The sequence below is a fragment of the Lissotriton helveticus genome, chromosome 10 (assembly GCF_964261635.1).
Source record: "Lissotriton helveticus chromosome 10, aLisHel1.1, whole genome shotgun sequence".
NCBI classification, from domain to species: domain Eukaryota; kingdom Metazoa; phylum Chordata; class Amphibia; order Caudata; family Salamandridae; genus Lissotriton; species Lissotriton helveticus.
In genome coordinates, this window is record NC_136071.1 from 829,312,868 (window position 1) to 829,335,528 (window position 22,661).

Here is a 22,661-nt window from a genome sequence, read left to right on the forward strand (position 1 = left end):
ACGCTCCAGATGGCACCTCGGGCGCTGAAAGCTGGCGACTGCGCGCGTGACCACAAGCGTTAGGCCAGCAGAAGCCTGGGGTAGCACTTTTAAAAGCACACTACTAAATGTCTCACAGACAGCGCATGCGCTGGCTCAGCGAGACCTAAAAATATAATCTGACATACATATTGTGTCATAAATATTGTTTACAGAAATGTCACTCCGTTGGGTGCAGATTTTCCTATTATAACTCCAATAGGGCAATATTTATGTAAACAATAGAACACAATATTTTTGACGATTTAACCCACGATGTTTTGATACCATAGAATAAAGAGAAATGCAAAAACAAGACTATTAAAATTTAAAAAAATAATATACTTGCCCACAAATTCAATTAATTGGGATCAACTGTTGCGCACACACACACACACAATATATATACATGTATATATTCATGTATATGTATCATATGGAGAGGGTCTGCTCAATCTGCACAGCACTTTATAGACACTATCAATGTGAATGATTTCAATCTCTAGTTCACAGCACACATCAGTGACCAAAAAGTTCAGTTTTTAGATGTGGAAGTGTACATATGCAATGAGACCATACAAACTAAGTTACACAGAAAGATCACTGCAGGTAAGTCTATTTTACATGCCCACAGTAGTCATCCCCGCCACCTCATAGGGAGCATTACTTATGGTGAATTCCTTAGGATTAAGAGAATCTGTAGTCTTGAATCAGATCGTGACACTTGCCAGACTGAAGCATTTATTTATTTATTTGTAACGTATTTTAACAGAGAGGTTACAAGGCTAAGGACCTCACGGCAGCACTTGCTAAGGCCAACACTGCTGAAACCAGTGTGAGGGATACAGACCTTGTGCCATTGAACCCAGAGACCACAGAGCCCAATACAGTTCGGCTTATTACCACCTACAGTAATCAACAACATTAAGTCAGAAAAATCATTCTGAAGAACTGGCATATCATTAAAACTGACTTAACACTCTCTCAAATATTACCAGACAGTCCATCAATTACATTCAGAAGGGCTCCGAATGTAAATTCACATAGATACAGCTGGTCATTGAAGCCAACAGAAGTATCCCACAACTAATTTTAACATTGTCCAGTAGCTTGAGAATAAAAAAATGTTTTCAGTAAGTTATACTCGGACAATTCTTAACATCACTTTTTTGCACTTCATTCACACACACAAAAAACCCGCTCCACTGTAGTCAGGTGTCGCAGCACACCCGGATGGCACTCGGCTGCCCGGTTGGGACCCCCATGATGAAGCATGTCACCAAGGTTGGTGAGTGAGAGGTCTTCTAACAAAAGAATATTTTTCTTTTGTTACTTCTCCATCTCCCTACATCCCATTTAGGACCAGTGACTGGGTCCAATGGTGATACTCCTTTGGTTGTTTATATAGTTTAGGGTCCAGGGGGCCAGGAGTACCTCGTTCCACCTCTGTGGAAAACCCCTTACTCTCTTTTTTGTTACTACGCCTCATAACAATGACCCAGAATTCCGACTTACCTTATCTCATAAGCAAAATTCCCGCTGCACTTCAGAGCTGTGTAAAATTAGCACCTTTTAAGAGGCATAATGAGATAAAACAAACCAATGAACCTAGTAGAACTCCAAAGCAGGGCACGAAAATCTGCATATTTGCCGAAATACCGGTCTGACTTACTCACTACGGATATCTTGATAGTTTTTCAATCATCAATGTATTTCTAAATGTAGGAGTAGCTCTTTCAAAAGCTAAAAAGGCCCTGCTAATCTTGCAAACTGTGTTACAAACATTTTTGTCTCGCCCATGAGAACCTAAAACCAAACAGCCACCTCAACCAAATATCAACCTCCCTTTCCGGGAATTGCTCCACTAACCCTCTTCTGGATCGCTTCTAACCAGACTTATACACTGCGCCCCATGGAAATCTCATCCCACTGAGTGCCTTCTAAGCCAGCTTCTTGGAAGTTTCCCACCCCTGTAATGCACTACTGACGTTTCACACCAGTAACATGATTATTAGTCACACACCACCACTTCTGTAGGTGAAGTTCTCTGTGGCTGTGAAGGCATTCAACTTCTTACATTTGAGAAACAAATTAGTAGTTTCAGGCGCTCCCTCTGTTCTAGCCGATCTTACACCCACAAGCTATTCCATGATACATCCTAATCAAGGAAAGGTGCTAGGATAGCAATCGTTTTTAAATCATAGTGTCTACTCCGCCCCATGCCCATCATTCCAGGGTGCTCAGATCATGAGTGTCTGGGTGTCGCAGTGCATTTATAAAAGTAAAAAAAAAAAAAACAATGCTGCTATTATGCTCTGGTACCGGACTCCTGCCTATAATGTTCCATATTAAAGGTTTATTGGCCTTCGTGACATCCCGTGCTCCACTCCTTATAACTCTCATATGTCTCAGCCAACTCTAAATGTGGGAAGTTCGTACAGATCTAATTTTGACACTGTCAGACCTAGGGTTAATTTGAATCATTCATGGCCCTACAAGCACCAGAAGTTATATACTGGACAGATATATATATTATATATGTATATATACCTTTTTTAAATATTGGAATATCCTATTGTGCCATTACTTCTTGTATTAGTTCAGATCACCTTTTTCAGCACTTTTCCCTAACCTAGCAAAAATTACCTCCCAAAACAAGTGTTTCTTCTTTTCCTGTATTGAAATTAGCCCTCCATAGGATCCGGGAAGTAGTGTTACAACCTCACCGTACCAACTTACTGTAAACTGCGATTGCTTTTAATATTTCTTGTTGCGAAGCCTACAAACCCTTCACTTGATCCATGAAATCCCCCAGGGATGAGAAGTTGGCCTACTGCATGCCCAGGCCACAATCGCAACACATCCTGGGATGCTTTGCTAATTACAAGGGGACTGGAGTCAAGATGGAAAATAGGAGAATAGAACCCCAGTTTTTAAAGATAAATGTGGAGTCCTCATAAAAGGGTACAAAAAGATGTTCAGCCAGTAAAGGAAGTTTACTAGAACCAGGAAATCAAACACGCTTCCAACCACCCGTATTCCCTTTTCAGGCTTCTCAGATCTGCTTTGACTAATCTTAGCAATTTTTCCAAAGGTAGGCCATTGCAAGATTTTTGTCACCGCCTGAACCATTCCTTTTCTTTTACCTTAAAAAGAATAAGACAATTACGGCCTGTGATTGATAAATTGCCAGAGGTATCCTTGAGGACTGCCCAGCTACCTAATACTGAGACGTTGAACATAGTCCAGTTAAACTGGAGGAAATATCATGAAGTCTAACTATCTTATAATCTACAGACTCGACAGGAAACCCCTGCACCTGTGTGGTTTCTCAAGCAGTATCCCAATCTCTTTCTGCCAATAAGCTATCATCTTATTAAATTATCCGCGGCATTTGATATGGTGGATCCAGGTGTAAAGGTTTAAGTAAAGTTGGGACTTTAGCACACAGTTCTGCCATCAATGGTGTCCTGCAGGTGTGTGCCTTTCCCATGCCTTATTCAATGCCCATATTAAGCTCCAATTCAACCTATAATCACAAACTCTTAAGCCAGTCCTATGTTGATGAAACTCACATTGCCACTTTATTTCTCAAGAAGTGAACCTCAATCATGTGTAGATGTGTTCCACAATAAGGGCAGACCTATCCTACTGACCCTAGACATCACCAACATTTATAGGTTAAAACGAGTCTCTGCAAAAAGGTTAAACACTTGAGGTGCTTAGTTGACACAGAGGAATCCCCTTTAACACAAGGTACACACAGTTGTTAAGGACTGCTTTATAGCATCAATAGACTTAAAACCCTTCAGCATCTTCTGTCCTTAATGAAAGGAAAATTGGTGCCAGGAATTTTGCAATGCCATTTAATCAAGACTCCCTGATCAGTGTGGAGACACTTCAAAAAGACCAACATGCAACCGTTTGCACCAAATACAGGCTGAAAAGAGACCATTTCTGCATGGCTCATAAAATCCTACATTGGATCTCAGTTCAGGACCGCATTACATTTTAGAGATTCTATGCATTGTGCCTAAATATTGACACTAACTGCCTCCTTGATACTGGACTTCTAAGATTATTCCTCAGGAGTCTGACCCGGATCTACTCAGCAGCAATCACGTCAAACCGAAAATTGTAAAATATAATGTTTGCACTTGGTGGGGCAGTAGAAGGTAATGGAACCTTTTCTGTCCAGGCTCCTTTATGGTAGAACTCTCTATTGCTAGATATTAAACTCTCAGCAATGCATCAAAGCTTTAAAGAAAATCTGAATTTAGATGTTTTGGGCAGGCAGTTTTTTTAAACCATAGGAAGGTGTGTGCTATATAAGTGTTACCACCTACACACACAAGTATAGTTTTTATTTTTCTGTCTGTATTTTTCTTTTTCACCAATGGAAGAAATGATTTTTTGTATGAACAATGCAGATTACAAGAAAAAAACAACTGACAAAAACAATAGGTCTGAGTTTAATGTACTAGCACACACATAATTTTAACAAGACATAAAAGGGAGTCAGCACGAGTAAACACAGAGATCTATAGTTGTGAAGTTACTCCTCCTGGAGTTCAGGGCAAACACCAGCGTGAATGTGAAGGATACACGAAGACAACCAATAGCATTAGGTGAAAGATTTATACTTCAGTAGGTTGAGCCAAGACCTCATTGAAAAAGTCTTAAGTCTACAGATGAGACTGGTCGAAGAAAGCTAATGGTTGGAACAGGTGGACCAAATGTCCACTCTTCGTATATTGTTAACAATAGGTCTATAGTGGCTGAAAGAGGGTGGTTGAAGAAAGACAATGGGTGAAAGGGATGGGGGTGTCCAAAACTTACTCTATGTATATTGTCAGCAATAGTTCTGTTTGACAGCTGTACAAATTACGAATACCGAGTAAAGGATTATTTGATTTGATAGCTGTACTGTTAAAACCCAGAAATAAAAACAAGTGAGCAAGATAGCTCATTGAGTTAAATGCTTGCTGCTAACATCGGAGTTAAATATGCAGATCAAAGGTTGCAATGTAAGCAAGTCCAGCTCAGCCTTCTTCCTTTCAGAGGTTGATAAATCGAGTACCATAAAATGGAGTAATAATAAACCTGCCATTTAGGGTGATGAAAATGGTACAAGCTGGAATGAAATGCTACATAAAAGGAAGTTATTATTTTCAGCGAAAGGATAGAGTAGAGGTAGCAATGTGACCTTAGGGTGTCTTTCAGGCAGCGCCACCATCATTCAAAGAAAACCAGCAAGATAAAAACATTTCTTTTTAATACAGCATCTAGGACCAACATATTTTTAGGAGCTGGGAATACAATCCAATTGGCTTCCTTGGAAATAATAGACTTCAAGGGATTCCCTAAGTATATAGGTCAAAATCTCCAAACAAGTTGCTCAATCCTTTGTCAATTTCGATGCAGGATGCGATGCAGGATGGAGTGGACCAAAAGTTGGATATTAAGGAGCAGCCAGTCTCCCGGAATTTCCAGTGCCCCCCTCCCTTCTTTATAGTATTCTGATCTAGATGGGTCAGATTGCTACAACTATTAGCAAGGACTTTTGGTCCCAGAATTTCCCCTTAAATTAAAGGAAGCAGGAGGCCGATAGGGGATTTCTAATTTTCCTCCATAAAAGGCAATTACGACCTACTGACTGGGCCAGTGGTGCCAGAGAGACAATAGAATCACACTTGGTTTGACCTGGGAGGAGCAGGTTATTTTGAATCCAAGAATACTGTGGTTGAGATTATGAAAATGGTGTTGAGCTCTCGAAAAGAATCGTCCCTGTGTGGCCTGAGTGACTTACTGGAAACTGCAAGGCGCTGATGCAACCTTTCCCAGAATTGCATTCTTCTATATCTCTCTTCCCTTTCTGGAACTCACCAGAAACCCCCTCCAGGCCGATCTTTTTTTTCCATCAATGTGTAATGGAAGGAAATCTCTCTCAGGCATTATTCTATTGCAATTTGAATGTGTACTTCCTTTTCAATTAATAAACAACAATTGGACGTTTTCGGATATGAACTCTTACTGGTACTACTTACCCTGAAAGATTAATGTACTCTAAGCCCCGATCCTGTAAATTTCTCTGCTGATGGACTGCCCACCTTGCTCGGGAAAAATTTCCACCAGTGTACTGCACTGTTGCAATGACCTTTGCAGCATTATTCACTGGAAACTAGCATTTATACCAACTGTCCGCTAAAAAATATAACATTTAACGAGTTAGTACAAATGCAAGTTTATCCTGTCCATAGCCAGTGATTGGAGACATTCTACCCTCTGATTGGTGCAAAATATTCACGCATTAAAACAAAATGTGTGGGCACAATCACAAAATTGCCTAACTGGTGCAGTTTGTTATCCAACCCCAGACCCTTTTCTATGGCTAATGGATGTGGAACAAAAAGTGGAAGGTGACTTTGCCATGTTACTAGACTGGAAAAACAAGCAACAGAAAACACACTTTCTGGATGGTTCTAAACCGCAGACTGCTTTCAGTAATGGACAGACCAATGACAAGCAGCCCTGAATGAGGGCCACAAATGCTTCTTCTAGGCGATACATAGTTTGCAGACAGGTAGAAATAAGGTTGTGGGGTACCTTACTATAGCTAGGTTTAAAAAATGCCTCTAAAACTATTGCAGAAATGTCCAATGGAGGTCCAAAACTGAATGATCTACATTAGATTTTCAGAATAAAATTAATTTAAAAGCAGATAATTTACAGTTTATAGTTACTGCTCATGCTAAAAATCTAGCATGGTTCTGCTCACCTATATCTATCTTAGATCCCCTTGAAATCTGAAGTTTCAGTCAATCTATTTGGAAAATTGAGCTATAACACAATAATATAATCCCACTTATAAAAACAAGCACTGGCGTTGCCAATAGGTCTCGCAGTATGAAAGTTTGAGCTATTGGTTTTCTAAATGACATTTTTTTTTTTGTTTTGTGATTTACAATGCCCATACTTTTAACTTTTCCCATTCGGAAAGTTTGAGCGATTCGTATTGTATTGTATTGTATTGTAAATGACACTTTTTTAATTTATGTGTTGGTTTTGAAAATAGCAAAATTATTAGCTTTGTCAGTTACAATGTCAATAGTTTTAACTTTTCGCAAATGTGACACCTATTGTATTGTATTGTAAATGAGATGATCTTATTTCAATAACATTTAAATTTGTGTCTGCAATTACAATGTGATACAACCTATGTCCATCTAATTCTTTCAAAATGCCATGTGCCTCAAATATAAAAGACATGCACTGTTTATTCAGCACGTTTTATGCTTTTTTTTGTCCCAGTGAACACTCCGAACTCTATCATTGGCTATTTAGTCACACAAAAAAACGAGCATGCATTCCATCTAGACATTATTGACACTATGCAGCTCTGGGGCCTAGCATTTGGGCTTAAACAGCCTCTGAAAACTGAATCCAAGGGACTGTTTCGTTTGGCAGGAGGGAAATATAGCGCCAGCTATGGGATTTATTACGCTGGCATTAACTTAGCCTAACAAGTCACTTGTGTAACATTAATATTTAAATGAGCCTGTGTTAAAGTTTACACCAGGGGATCCCCGCTTCAAAAGGCTCAATCGAGTATTACAGGCCATTGATTTGCTGGCATTGCAAGGACCAGCGAGCAGACCCCACTGCAACACACTGGGAAGAGAACTGAAAACAAATATCTGAACAGCGCACGATCAAGGCAGAGGCGTCGCGGCTGTTCGCTCCGAAGCAAACTGCGTTTTTAAAGGAGATTATGAATTTGGCAGCGTTCAGCCCTTCAAATCCTATAAGTAATTTTGACTACATCTATTGCCGTTTTTGCGGCTTTCTGCAGCCTTTGTAGTCCGGGAGTTAAACGCGTGTTTACTGCACACATTTATTATAGCAATATTCCACTTGGTAACAATACTTTTAAACCGTCTTAATATCAGGTAAACCACAGAACCAAATAAAGAATAAAAATAACGTGTGTGCTGTTGTTCAGTGGGTGTGCCGGTTTCTACTTAACCAAGCATTGAGTAGCCGGCTCCAGTGAAGGCACTCATTAGCCGGGAGCGCCTTCGGTTTCACTCGGTGTCAGACACATGTCACCCCTTGAATGGGCTGTTGTGGTGCACAAGATATGGAGCCGATCGATACGTGTGCAAGCTTGATTTAAAAACAAGCTAAAACCGGGAAAGCAAGAAAAAAAAAGCAGAGGGGACAAGGAAAGCCGTAGGTGGGGGGAGGGGGGAGGGGGGGGGTCGGGAATGCGAACGAGGGGAGAAGTGTGGCAGGCAGATGGCTGCGCGGAGGGAAGCCGGATGGGGGCGGGAGAGCCTGGTGGGGGGGTGGGGCGGGAAGGTATAGAATGACGAGCAACGTGATGAGAAAGGGAGGGGGAAAACAAGAAAACAATGGGAATCGAAAACTAGAAACGAAAGAAAAAATGACAAGCTAAAACCGGGAAAGCAAGAAAAAACAAGGAGAAACACGAGAGACGGCCTGCGGCCGTCAAAGTGAAAGTACGAGGAGAAATGCGACACGGCGGGCAGGGGAGGGGGCGGAGCGGGGAGAGCGGCATGAGGGTGTGAAGCAGCAGGGGCCTGAGACGAGGCCGCCTTGCCTTTGATGTGGTAATGCGAGGCAAGCGGCTGGTGGCATTGTGCACGCGCTTTCACGTGCACTGGAAGAAATCGCCTGGGAATCGCCTGATCTCGGTAAGCTCTGTTTAAGCCACAATATATCGAGCTCCCGCTCAATGCGCATGCGCATTGAGATAGGTCGCTCGACCTAACAAGTACTGGCAAAGCCAACAAGTCTCCCTTTTCAATGGCATCATCTGACCTCACGGCTTTGCCAGTGCTTTCTGCCAAAGTTGTTCCTCATCAGCAACAAGAAGAACCAATGCTTGTTTACTGATGTGGAACAACATTGCAAAAACAAGCTGCCACAGCGTGATAACGCATAGGTGCACATGCATTGCCATGCGTATGAATCATGATGCAGTTGCCTTTATCTAATTTTTTTTTAACTTAATTTACCGTTACAATATGGCGGTTGCCAATCTCGGAGTGGACATTTTTTTAAAATATGTGCCAAAACACATTAAAGAATAAAGAAGCAACCTGGTAGCAAACTGGAGATGCCAGGCCCTCTAAAAAAAGAAAACAAGCATTTACAATGCAATGGTTTCGCCTTTGGAAAAGTTAGAGCTATTGGCATTGTAAATGACAAAATTTGTATTTATGTGTTGGTTTTGAAAACAGATAAATAAATGGCATTGTCATTTACATTGCCATTAGCTTCATTTCTGCAGTCACTCTGCAGTCCCATAGCACTCCATAGTACTCCCTAGTCACTCTGCACTCCCTAGTCACTCTGCAGCTGCTTTGTTGATAATGCAATATTGTGATGACAATATTATGCCCTTTAAATACTACTGCTTGTGCCATTAAAATACTAATATAAGTACTACTGAACTTACTGAATTACAATAGTATACTTAAATAATAACATTATCCCCATAAAATACTAATACTATTGTACTTACATTGCAACACTAAGGCAGTGACAATACTCTCCTTCATATTTTAGCAACCTTACTGAGAAGTTTCATTATTGATCTGTTATATACAGCAGTGATAATGAGACGTTCGAATATTGCCACATTAGAGGTAAAGCCACTTAGCTGAGCCGTGCTGTTCCTGTGAGTGTAGCTACAGTTGGTGCAGCAGGTGCAGTGGCACCGGGGTCCAGTGCCCTGAGAGGCAGGCGGGCAACTAGAGCCAAATGTCGGGGGGGGGCTGAAAAAGATTTGGGGGGGGCTAATTCTTCCAGCCGTAACCAGAGTGGCTGTAAGAAGGGGTGAAAACATAACAAAAGCCTAATTTACATTTAAATGGTCTTTTACAGACCTGTGAAGTACTCGGGTGCGGCTGCAATTAGACGTCGCCAGCCGCGAAGATGTGTCAGCCCGGGCTGACACACACGACGGGGGGCTGAAGCCCGGTGAGCCCAATGGGTGTTGCGCGCCTGCTGGGAGGCCCTTAAACTTTGACAATAGCTTTATTTTACCACACCGAGAGCACTCAGATGAGCCATGTTCTTCGCTTGCACCAGGGGCCCCGGCATCCATGCTAAAGTACTGACTGGTACTAACCCATTAAAAATATCAGCGCTCTGCTACTGTCCCTTTAAATTTTAGCAGATCTGCTCAGTAAAGGCGGCATTGTCCTATTTAAACAGCGCTGTACAATAAAAATCCTATAGGAGAAAGCAACAGAAAAAAATCGACAGAAACCTCCCGCATCGCACAAGATACACACACTATTGCTTCTAACACTGCTGTCCACTGTGAGTTCCCACACACAAGTGCATCGCCTCATAGTGGGTGGTACACCTCTCGTTCACTCAGCACAGGTATGCCTTACACCCAGCAGTGCTGTAGCGCTCAACAGCACTTTCCACTGAGTGCTTCTCCACGTCAATGCAATACCTGAGAACCAGAGCTGCCGACTTTGAAGCTGGGGAGTGAGTTTCGAGTCTCAGCGTCCTCAACATCCTGTGATTGTGGGCAAATTATTTAATTTCCGCGTGTCTCACAAACATGAATGAGTAGTATAGCTGGGGCTCAGGTAAAGCGCTACAGTACCTTCGGTTCGAGTTCGTGCTATATAAAACTGAGAGAGAGAAAACACAGCACAGATATGCCTAATAGTGGGTATTAATATTGTATCGTAAAGTGTCACATCGCTTCATACAGGCACAGCAGACACCACCAAGATACATAACAAACATGGATGTACAAATGTTTAACTCTTTTACTGTCACAGAACACATCAGGCAGAAGACCCCACGCATCCAACGCAGCCCGCATGTGTCAAATATGTGCTAACGATGTCATATTGTAAGGTACCACATAATTTGCTAAAGCAGGCGGCATCTAAAAGCACAGAAGACATTAAATGTGTTGTTATTTCACTGCAAGATGAATACACTTGACAGAATATACTGCATATGTCGTATGTGGCAAATATCTGGCAACAATGTAATATTGTAAGATACCACGTCACTTCATATAGCAGACGCCAGCAAGATGTGCAACACACATGCACAGTTGTCATATTAAATGTGTTATTCTTTCACTGCGGCTGAACACTTTAGTCAAAGCAACCCACATGTATCCAGATGCCATGTATGCCAAGTACATGGCTGTCAAGTAGCTCCCAGAAAGACTATACCATACACAATAGAGCGCATCAGAGAAAACAAGGGCGAACTTGGTACAAATAAAAGTTAACGTTTTAACAGAAGTGAAACAAGGAAAGGCACGGACAGCGGGAGGGGGGCGGGAAAGGAACGGACAGCGGGAGGGGGGGGGCGGGAAAGGAACGGACAGCCGGAGGGGGGGGGGAAAGGAACGGACAGCGGGGGGGGGCAGGAAAAACAACATGTTAGAAGCATACTGTGCAAACAGAAACATTAACAACACGGGCATGTACAGACAACAGAAAAAAACAAACAAAAACTTAAAACAAAAGACAACATGAGACGGGGCATTGGAAATAACAACAACTTCAAACTCGGCAACCACTTCGGCCAAAGGCTTTTCCAAAATGACGAAAACATCACGGGACAAAAAAAAAAAAAAAAAAAATACACGCCCACAGCCACATGACGTCAGAAAAGAGGCAGGATGAGAAAAACCTTGCCGAAACGCCCACGAATCGCCTCGAACGATGACAGGCAGATCTCACTTCCAATGGCTAGCCTCCATTTTTGGAGGTAGCCAATGGGAGAGTGAGGCGGTACCCAAGCCACAATACTTTAACAAAAGATTTCGACCTGCGCCGAAAAGCTGCGCGGCGCAGCTTTTCGCCAGGTCGAAACCTAAAAAGGAATCAGCTTAGGGCGCCGCCCTGCTAATATCCCCAATGGACGCACCGCCTCAGTAGAAGCTATATACTGGGTAGACCAACCCAGAACCAAAAAAGGGGGAACCAGACGCAGAATCTTATAAGCCTTAAAACAAAGATACTGACCCAGCTGCGCAAAGTAACAGCTGTTGGCTACACACCCCACCTGGCTGCACCAAACGCCACACACAATAGCTCCACCTTGCGAAAGGGTGAAACCTTCTGTAAATAGGCCAAAACAGCCTACTTGACATCAAGGCAGTGCAACCTCTCGCCCTCCACTGATCCTGCAGAAGAGAAAAATTCCATCAAAATCACTTCTCGCTGAAAATTAAAGGAAGATGAAACTGTTGGGGAAACCTGGCACAGTCACCATCACCATTCTGTCAGAAAACACCCAGTGAAATGGAAACAGAGGACAAAGCTCCCAACTCCCCTAACTGGCTGACGGAACTGCCACCAGAAAGAGCGTCATAAGGGTAAAGAACTGTAAATTAATAGCCTCTAATGGTTCAAAAGGAGCAAACATCAAGGACTCCAATACCACCGCCCAAGTCCCAAGAAGGTACAGAACTCACCGACAAAGGACAAACCCATCAAAAGCTGTGGCACCAAACCATACACATCCAACAAAGCCTTCAATGGACACCCAAATGCTAAGGTTGCTGCCCACTGTATTCCCAACGGGGCCACAGTCAAACCCATTTAAGAACCATCCTGCAAGAACACCATCATCAACAGCAAACTCACATTAGTAGGATCAAGACCCCTGACCCCAAACCATGTGGAAAAAGACATCCAATGCCGATTATCTGAGCAATCTGAGACCACTGTCTGGACACATGTAACGTAGTCAACTAAGTGTCCGAAACTCCATGGCCTTACACACCCCTGCTCTCCACCTTCAGGCCATCAAACGGAGCCTCTGCAGACTCCCCACCCACGAAATGGGAACTCCTGAGAGGACAGGACCACTGGGAGAAGCCACTTCTGGGCCCTCAGCCTTTTCAATAACAGGGGAAACCACCTGGTCTGCGGTCACAGGGGAGCCACTAGTATAATCTTGGCTCTGACCTTCCACGCACTCACCAACAAGGGTTTGGCGCGCAGAAATAGAGAAAAGGCAAAGAAGAGACCCACTGGCAATTGACAGGACAGGGCGTGGAATGCCCAAGCCCGGACTGACTGGCCTTGGCATAGAACCACTGAACATTGACATCGTTCTGGGAGGCAAAAAGATCCATCACGGCATCCCCCCACAGATAAGACAATTGAACAAACACTCAAATTCACAGAAATGTCCCTAAACAAGGGGAAATCCCTGCTTAGCAAAAGTGTATTGACTGTCCCTTAATGTGAATGGCTACCAGAGAAACCAGAGACACCAGAGCAAATGCAAATAACTACTGAGCCAACATGCCTAGACGCCTGGACCGAATCCCTCCCCCCTTCCCGTTCACAAAAGCATATGCAGTGACAGTCAGTTTCCACCATCAGGCCTTCCCTGCAACTGGTAACTGAACACAATGAAGAACCCGGCTCAGAGTCCCGAGTTCCCACCAATTTGAGGTATGACCTGCCCTAGAACAAGTCCACTATTATGCCTTTAAATTGATACCCCATATGCCCGACAGCGAAAACTGTCATCTAGGGAAAGAAATCATGGATTGGGTGGATCTAACTGAACCCCCTGCACCAGGCATGCAGTGTCTAACGCCCATGCCAGATTCCACCTGATCTGCTGACTCAGAGGAATTGATAATTTCAAACTTTGGGACACTGGTTCCCAAAGGCCCAGAATCCAAGTGACCAACTTGTGAAGCTGAAAGTGAGTCCACAGATTACCGAAGATTGCAGACGCCAGGTCTCCCTAAACCCTGGGACAAGGAGCCACGATTATACAGGTGTGTGCCAACAGACTTCTGATATAACCTTGCAGCTTGATCACTCGCCCATTCGGCAAACACACTCAACCCTGCAGAGACTGGAACTGTACTCCAAAGAAAATTCGGTCATGGGACGGATTAGGAGAACACCCTCAGGGAGAGGAATTGAGAACGAAGGGAAAAATGCAAAACTGGCAATGGGCATACCCTATGGCAAACCACAGAAACTTCTCATGTGAGTGTTGATGGGAACATGAAGATAAGCATCCTTCCAGGCAAACAAAGTCAAACAATTCCCCTGGCCTAATCGATGGAACGATTGACTGCAGCGTCATCATCCAAAAGTGAATCATCTGGAACCAAGAATTAACCCACATAGAACCAGCACTGGCCTATAAGCAGCAACACCTTCTGGACCAGAAACAGAATGGAATACTTGCCCATGCCCCCCTCTCCTGCAGGAACTGGAATGAATGTACTTTCTGAAGCAGCATTTGTACCCCGTGGAGGAGCACTAAAGGTTTCAGACTCCAGGCTAAAAGCTTAGTAACTCTTAGCCTCGTACATGAAGGAGGGTACACGAACTCCACCACATAGTCATCTAGGACCATGCTTAGAATCCAATGAACTATGACATCCTTACGCCAAACCTCCATGAAATAACGCAGGCTCCCTCCAACCGGGATTCCCCCGTAACTGTCAAGAATGCTTTGGAACAGGACCTACATGTGGCCAGAGAGCCCCAATGAACTCTGTGAGGAGAAGAACAGGAAATCTATCCCAGAACATTTCATAATCAGACCGACCTTTATATGGCAGAGTATGCACACTGTCTGTAAAGGCATAAGAAATCATTAAATCCAGGCGATTCCCCAGTAAATTCTGCAGAGTCAGATTCTCTCCCACATTATGGGAAAGAACCTCCTCCCCTTCCAGCATATATAGTTTCTGTAATAATCGTGGAACTGCGACCTAATCCACCTCTTTCGACTCCCTCTTTCTGCCATCCCAAAGCGTACCATAGAAAGGTATTGCCATGCACATGGATTTGAGTATAGTGGAAATAAAGCCTCCACCATATGAAATGGAAAAAACCCCAGAAACTGGTGTACTCCAGACAGAGTGTCCTCCTTTCCTTACACCGCAGATATTTGCCAGAAGAAGACGACGGCCAACCCGAAACTGAAGATGAGCTTCATGAGCCCAAGAAGATCTGTCTGCCTACCCCTTGTTGGAACCAGCCAAAGCGATGGCTGCCGCAGCTTCAATCATGTCCAGGACCTCCGACTGCAACAGCAAGAGAGGCAAAGGAACAGGAGTAGCCCTGCTAACAGAAGGAACATTGATGGGAATCTGATCCTCATCATCATCATCGGAGGAAAAATAAATAACACACTAGCATTTCACTGCACGTTTTCCAGACATCATTCTGACACGCAAAGGAGAACGGAATAACCTCATTCCTCTCCAGACAGTAAGCATAAAGACTTACAGTACACCAAGTTACCAACCTAGTACTGTAAACACACCAATAAATGTATGTAGAACAGCGTGCCGGATTATGAAATGCTTCACAAAAATGAGTGTCATCCTTGAGCAGGGGCCATGCCAATCTTCACGTAACACACGTTAAAAATACATTAAAAATGTCCCAAACTGGACCCTACCGACCCATTCAGCAGAGAAGCCCTACTTCCCCAGCGGTCTGCCAAGCCTTTACTCCCATCAAGCGAGGATTCCACACCTTGCATACCAAGAAGCAGTGCCCCAGCCACAGTAGGTCCACTCGACTCGGTTAGGCATCCCACACTGCCTCGAAACTAGGCCTGGGCAGTGAACTTCGCCTCGTTCGCGGAGTTCTGAAAAACTACGCTCTGCATAGCGGGGATTTTTCCTCGCCCGCCAACGTTAACTCAACATCTACTCAAGCGGCAGAACGAAGCAGCGCCCTCTTGCACTGTGCGTGGTGCTGTTGGTGCTGATTTTCCAGCTCAGGAGAAACACCCGGAGCTAAAAATGAGGTAAAAGTCACAGCCTAATGCACTTCAACTCCGCGTAGCGCGGTGGAGTATTTTGGTCACTTTCTGCACAGGTCTACTCGAGACTCTGTAGCCCCGCAGCAGAGAACAGAATGGCAGCATGTTTTTTTACGACTCTCAAGTGCAGCCTGCATCAATCCGTCGAGATCAAGAGTCCGACGTGCATGCATTGCAAACCTTCCTTCAACTCAGTAAATCCAATGAAATTCCAACTCCGTGACGGTCAGCGAGGCCCCATTGCCAACCAGGACCGGTAAAGAGACACGGAAAAACAGGTGTGGTGGGGGTGAGTAGGGTGAGAGAGACTTTTATTCGTTTTAGATCTCGTGGGATTGGTGTCTGGGGGGGCCTCGCATGTAAAGACTGCAAGCGAGGGAATGGACGAGGAGGAAATACCTTTGCATGGGCGTCCGCAGGGGGGGGCAAGGAGGGGCGCTTGCCCCCCCCTGGAGCACCCCACCTTGCCCCCCTGCCAGGGCCAGCTCTAGGGTGGTGTGACCGGTGCCATCGCAGCGGGTGCTGGCTTCCTGGGGGCACCGTGTTTACAACTTTATTATGCTTTTAAAGCACCTGCTGCACGCTCCTTTCTTCCTGCAATTACTGGGCCTCACAAAAATGTCAAGATAACTCCTGTGATTAATGTTCTTCCTGGCCAGAGATCAGAGTTTTGTGTAGTTGAGTTTTTTAACGTATGTGAAGATAGTACAGAGGGTTAATATGCCTGCTGCAAAGAACGTGTACCAAGTAGATTAAAGAGTTCATTTAATGTAAATACATTAGCAGGGTACTGCTTTTAAAAGAGCTATCCTTTTCTTACTTGCAATTTATAACTTAAAGTCCTAATATAGAATAGTGAGGTATTAACTTTCATCATAGAAGTGCATACACTCTGCTAAGTATAGAACATTTATTAATGTTGCAAAAAGGGTTAATTTGGGTAGAAATGGAGTCATTATTATAGAAAACTCCCAACTATACTGTTTCTTTTTCAACTCTGAGTTTGTGCTTCTCCTCATCAAGCACTCCTAAACTATACTGCCTACCAGTATGGATGACATGTGACTCCTACACTTTTAGGGGCATATCATCAACGGCCAACGATAATTATCGCTGGCTGTGTGTAGCGTTCAAAAAATTAATGCCGCATCTGGCCAGATTCTATCGCCTGGTGAGCGCACTATCAGCAAGGCGCATCGCCCAGGCGATAGAAATCCAGGCATACGTGGCGGAAAGAGTCAAAATCGCCGAAATTTCAGCGATAGAAAACCGCGCTAGGGAAAACCTAATCTATAATGGGAGACGTGGACTCAGCATTACAATCCATCTCCCATTATAGATATGGCTTAGTAAGGAAAATAGCAGGCGTTACAAAGCGGCGAAAAACCCGGTTAGCGCTGATTATAATATCGCTATGTGTGTTAGCGATACACTTGAAAATAGAGAGAATTAGGGTTAGTGATGATATCCCATGTTGTTTCACGGGACACGCCTCCCTTGCATCTCATTAGCGATGCAAGGCGATGCGATGTTGAAACCAGCGCTAATCCCATTGAACACGCGTTAGCGTGCTCTTGTAAATAAAGCAATATTTTTATCGTCGCATTTCGTCCGAAAACGGACGCAAACTTGGCGATAAAAATATCGCTAGACCTTGATAATATGCCACTATTGCCCAGATGCAGCCATGAAGCTAAAAACAGCTCGCAAAGGGGCAGATTCTCAGAGTCTGCCCCTTTGCGACCGGTATTTTTGCATTTGGGATGCATCATCCCAAATGCAAAAATTGCAAATTGAGAATTCGCTAAATTGCGATTACTTGCATTTAAGGAATCTCAAATTGAGATTCCTTAAATGCAATGCAATAAAGTTTAAAAAATAGTGATTTCGCTAATAGGGATCGCAAATTACCATGAAGTACAACTTCATGGTAATTTGCAAAAACTTTGAAAAATGCACCGAAGTGCATTTTTCAAAGTTTCATGATGCGCACACACAACATATGTGTACAGATCAATTTCAGGGGTGCAACAGGGTGTCCTTTGGACACCCCTGCACCCTTGAAATCGCATTCTCATTTTGAGATTCGCTAATTGCGATTCGCAAATTGAAAATTCTTCCCATTCATTCCTATGGGCCTCTAGGACCATAGGAATGAATGGGGAGGTATTCCTTAATTGCGACTCGCAATTTGCGAATCGCAATTAAGGAATTTTAAGAAATTGCTATTTTTAAAGTGATTTCTTCTTGCATACCATTTTGCTATTCCTTATTAGCGATTCCTTATTTTTCGCTAATAAGGAATCGCAAAATGGATGCTTGATGCATTTGGGGGTTTGTCCTTTGACTTATGTAACATTTCCTATACACTGATTTACACAAGTATGATTGATGTCTATGTAATGTGTGTGTGATGCAAAGTGCTCTGACATACTTTAATGTTATTAGTAGCGCTATATAACGAATTCAATGCATCTAAGAGAGAGTGGTTATGGAGTCTTGGTCACTGTTAAAGGGTGCTAGTGAGAGAAACCGTGGGGGAGGTGGTCATTGGGGGCATCAACTAACATTGTCGCACTGAGTGCCACTAGCGCTAAAGCTGGCCCTGCCCCCTGCGGATGCCCATGCCACTATACATTACACATGGTGCTCCAGCCACGGTTCCTATCCAGCCCGCACTCTCTGTTCTGTTCTGAAACTCCTCTGCGTTTCAGGGCTCAGTAGGACAAGACGCGAGCTTCATTGTCCTGCACCGTCCCTTTGGCACTCTCTTCTAGGTGAACTCCTGTGCATCTCATCGCATGTCACATCTAGACAACACCTGGAGACCCTGCTCTTTTCTAGATCCTTCTGAGTACCGTCTGCCCCCCCCCACCCCCTTCCATCTTATAATTTAGTCAGTAGCGCCAGGAGACCTCGTACTTTATAGCGCGCTCTGACACCATAACAAGATTGAGGCAAAGTCTTTTCAAATAATTATTGGATTATAGTGTTGGACTGCCTAGAACAGTTGCAGTTAAGTTAAGTAAATTACTAAACAGAAAGAATAGACACATTTGAATAAAAGAGTAGCGTCTGCCTCTTGCTCTGGTGTTGTTTTTGTCCTCGGGCTGCTCCCAGCTCCGTCTCACCTCTCTGAGAGCCAGTGCCCCCTTTGACGCTCTACCTGCCGCCCACCCCTTCCCCGCCTCTTTTCCCGGTTCACACCTTGGTGCTTTCACACTTAACGTCAACTCCAGCTCGCATTTTCAGAGAGGGCCCTGGGCTCCCTATCACCGACATGAGGAGGAGGAAGAGAGAGGGGGGACAGAGGAAAACTTGGTGGGGTGGGGGAGACGGATACGGTGGGGGTGAGAGTGAAAGAAGAGGGGGGAGAGAAAGAGAGAGAGAGAAGCAGTGGGGAGAGAGAGACTGAGAAGTAGGGAGGAAGGAAGATGAGAGAGCAAGTGGAGGGGGAGTGGGGGGTCTGGGTGAGGGAGAGCAGCTTCAGAGAAGTGAGACCTGTGTTCTAACTCCGCCAGTGAAGACAGCGGGTCCAAAGGAGAAAGAACCAAGCAAGACAGTGTAGGTCCAGGCAGTGTGCACAGAGGCAAGCTTGGTGGGTCCGGAAGAGGGACAGGGCAGGCAGAACAGCTCCGGAGAAGGGTGAGCAGAACCGGACCAGGGCGAGCCGATCCAGACCAGCAGATCCTCCCTGAGCAGGGAAATGGCGCGATACACAATCAGAATGTAGTGTTCAGCTTTTGTGGTGCCAGGGGTTAACTTGATAGTTCAGGGTGGGTGTGGGTTTTAAGGTGCCAGGGAGTAATTTTAAGGTTCACGGTGGGTTAGGGATTGGGGTGCCAGGGGGATAATTTTAGGGTTCAGGGTGGGTATGGGTTTTGAGGTACCAGGGGTGTAATTTTAGGGTTCAGGGCAGGTACTGGTTTTGGGGTGCAAGGGGGGACATTTTTGGGTTCAGGGCAGGTATGGGTTTTGGGGAGCCAGGGGACAAATTTAGGGGTCAGGGCGGTATGCGTTATGGGGTGCCAGGGAGGTAATTTTAGGGTTCAGTGGGTATGAGTTTTGGGGTGCCAGGGGGACAATTTCAGGGGTTAGGGTGGGTATGGGTTATGGGTGCCAGGGGGGTAATTTTAGGGTTCAGGGCAGGTATGAGTTTTAGGGGGCAGGGGTAATTTTAAGGTTCAGGGTGGGTATGGGTTTTGGGGTGTTAGGGGGTAATTTTAGGGTTCAGGGTGGGTATGGGTTTTGGGGTGCCAGGGGCGTAATTTTAGGATTCAGGGAGGGTATGAGTTTTGGTGGGGTGGGGTAATTTTAGGGTTCAGGGTGGGTATGGGTTTTGGGGTGCTAGGGGGTAATTTTAGGGACCAGGGCAGGTATGGATTTTGGGGTGCCACAAAAGAAAGAGCTGGCTGTGGCACAACAACCCTATGGTGTATGAGATCATATGCGGCCTGCTTCCTGCTCCCCATGGCTCCTCCTGCGCCCCAGTGTTTCTTGTGCCCCACCTGGCACACATCATGTCGGAGGATGGTGATGACGTTAACATTTTGCCCCCCCCTGGAAAAATTTCTGCGGACGCCCATGTACCTTTGGTCGTTGATTGTAATGCCATTACATTTTGCCTATCTGTAATGTTTTTGTGAGTTGCAGAGACGCTGGCAGACTGGGGAAACTGAGCCCTCGTCTCAATCACGTAACAGTTATGGTTGATATATCCATTCGGCAAAGTTTCAACAAATGTAATGCTCAGGCAATCCATTATTCTGAATTCCGCAAAATCGTAGGCATTGTAGTAAGCATTTCTAAAACATATGTTTACTTAAACAGTTATTGAAATTTAAAAGACATCTGACATCCGTACATGTGTCCTTAGTGTGCTCGCCTGATAAACACGCATTTTACACAGTGAATTTCTCTCGTCTAATAAGGAATGGTCCAAGAAGTTAGGAGTGAAAGGATAACCTAAGGCTAAGAAGTAAAAAACAAACAAACAATCATATTCCTCAAAAGAGTACTTTGAAGTGGTCGAAAATGGGAAGTGCAATGTTTCACCTACATGTAACTTCAAACTATAATTACTTATTTAAATTAGCTGGGGATTCAACAAAATAAAAGATGTACTCTTTATTTTAAACTTACTTCGCATGAGGCAACATCAATAGCAGATCAATACACTCGTGAGGTGTACGGACATCAGCAGCCCAAAATTATCTTAGGTTTACAACTCTGATTACTTGAGGGGTGTTGTGCAGAATGATGTGCCTTTTTTAATACAATTTCTACAATATTAACAAATGTTCGAATAATTTAATATTTTAATTATTTATTTTAAATTGCAAAAGTCTCTTCATAAAAGCTGCAGGCTTTGTCTGTTGCTTTGCCCCCAGAAAAAGTAAATAAACAGGGCTCCCACACAATAATTCTGCACTCCTCTCAAGAATGCTACTCGCCTGTAGAGACACACTGGCGATACTTGGGACGGCCGATACTTGGGAGGGCTTAGGCATGGATCTTTGGAGACCTGGGCAGAGGCAGTGCTTGATTTATGCAGGTGGTGAGCACTGCCACTCATTGTCATGGACCAGGACTTGTCTGACTTGTTTTTTCTTCATCAGACTTTGATCCAGTGCAGAGAAAGGCAGAAAGCGGAGAAAAAAGGTGGAAGAAATCAATGACGAAGGCAGAAAACTGGGATGAAAAAAAAACCACAAGAGTGAAATAAAGAGGGAGGAAGCGTAGGATGGTGGAAGAAAGAGGCATAAGGTGGAATCAAAACTAGGCAGCCATGGTAGTTACAAACATCAGCATTTAAGAACGCTGGTGGTGGGCTCCTAAGAAACAAGCACTGGCAAAGCCAATAGGTTTTGCTTTGAGAAATCTATTGGCTTTCTAAATTTCTTTTGTGTGCTGCACAGCATTAGAGCAGTTGTACAACATGGCTTAAAAAGTTAAATAAATAAAAAATATAACGGTTCAAAGCGGGCCACGCCATGTCACGTCAGCGCTTTTTTGAAATTTACTCTAAGCCATGTTGCATGGCAGATAAACTGCTGTGCAAAATGTAAAAAAACAAAAACAATTGATTTTGCATAGGCAAAACATATTAGCTTTGCAAAGTTTGTTTACACCAAAAGATTTTAAAAGGTCGAGAGGGGTGGGGCTATGTCATTTCGATTGGTGGCATATGATCTCAAGCAGAGAGCATTCCCTCAGCCTCATTCACTGTTGTATGTCCCAGCAGGGACTTGGCACACATGCAGGGTGCTAGGCTATATGACTGTGCTTCTCATGAGTTTTGCAGAATCCAATGAGGTGATTCTACCCACCTGGTGGCATGCCTTTACCTTTACATTGACTGTGATTGGGCCGGGTGGGGGAGGGGGGCAAAAAACAGGAAAGCAAGGACAAAATAACTAAGGGGGGAGGGAGGTAGCAAGATAATTGAGGGCGAGAAGGGGTTGGGGCAAAGAACAAGAATGAAAGGGGGAAACAGCGGGTGGGATGAGCCAAGCAAGAACGTGAAACGCTAGTTGATATGAGGCAAACAACAGGGCGTGGAGGGAGGAGCAAAAAAATAGGCCAGCAACGACGGGATAATGAACAACAGGGTAGGGGGGCAGGAAGACAATGGAGAGTGGGAAGGAGTAGGGGAAACGATGATTAGAGGAGAGAAGGACTGCAAACACATTCATTCGCATGGAGTGCTTCGAAGGTGAAGAAAAAATAAAAGTACCTCCCCAAATGGCTGGCCAGTGGAACACTGGAAGAAGCACTTGGTCCTGGCTCCATGGCATGAGGATGGA

At 44.3% G+C, this 22,661-nt stretch overlaps 1 protein-coding gene and 1 non-coding gene across 11 annotated transcripts in view; both read right to left on the reverse strand.

Annotated features, from left to right (window-relative positions):
• The window catches only part of KIAA1217 (KIAA1217 ortholog), a 1,321,668-nt gene that overhangs the window by 231,052 nt on the left and 1,067,955 nt on the right, over positions 1 to 22,661 (reverse strand). The window lies entirely within an intron of this gene.
• Positions 15,375 to 15,483, reverse strand: LOC144786313 (U6 spliceosomal RNA). The gene has a single exon (XR_013602121.1). It is a non-coding gene; the product is annotated as a U6 spliceosomal RNA (small nuclear RNA).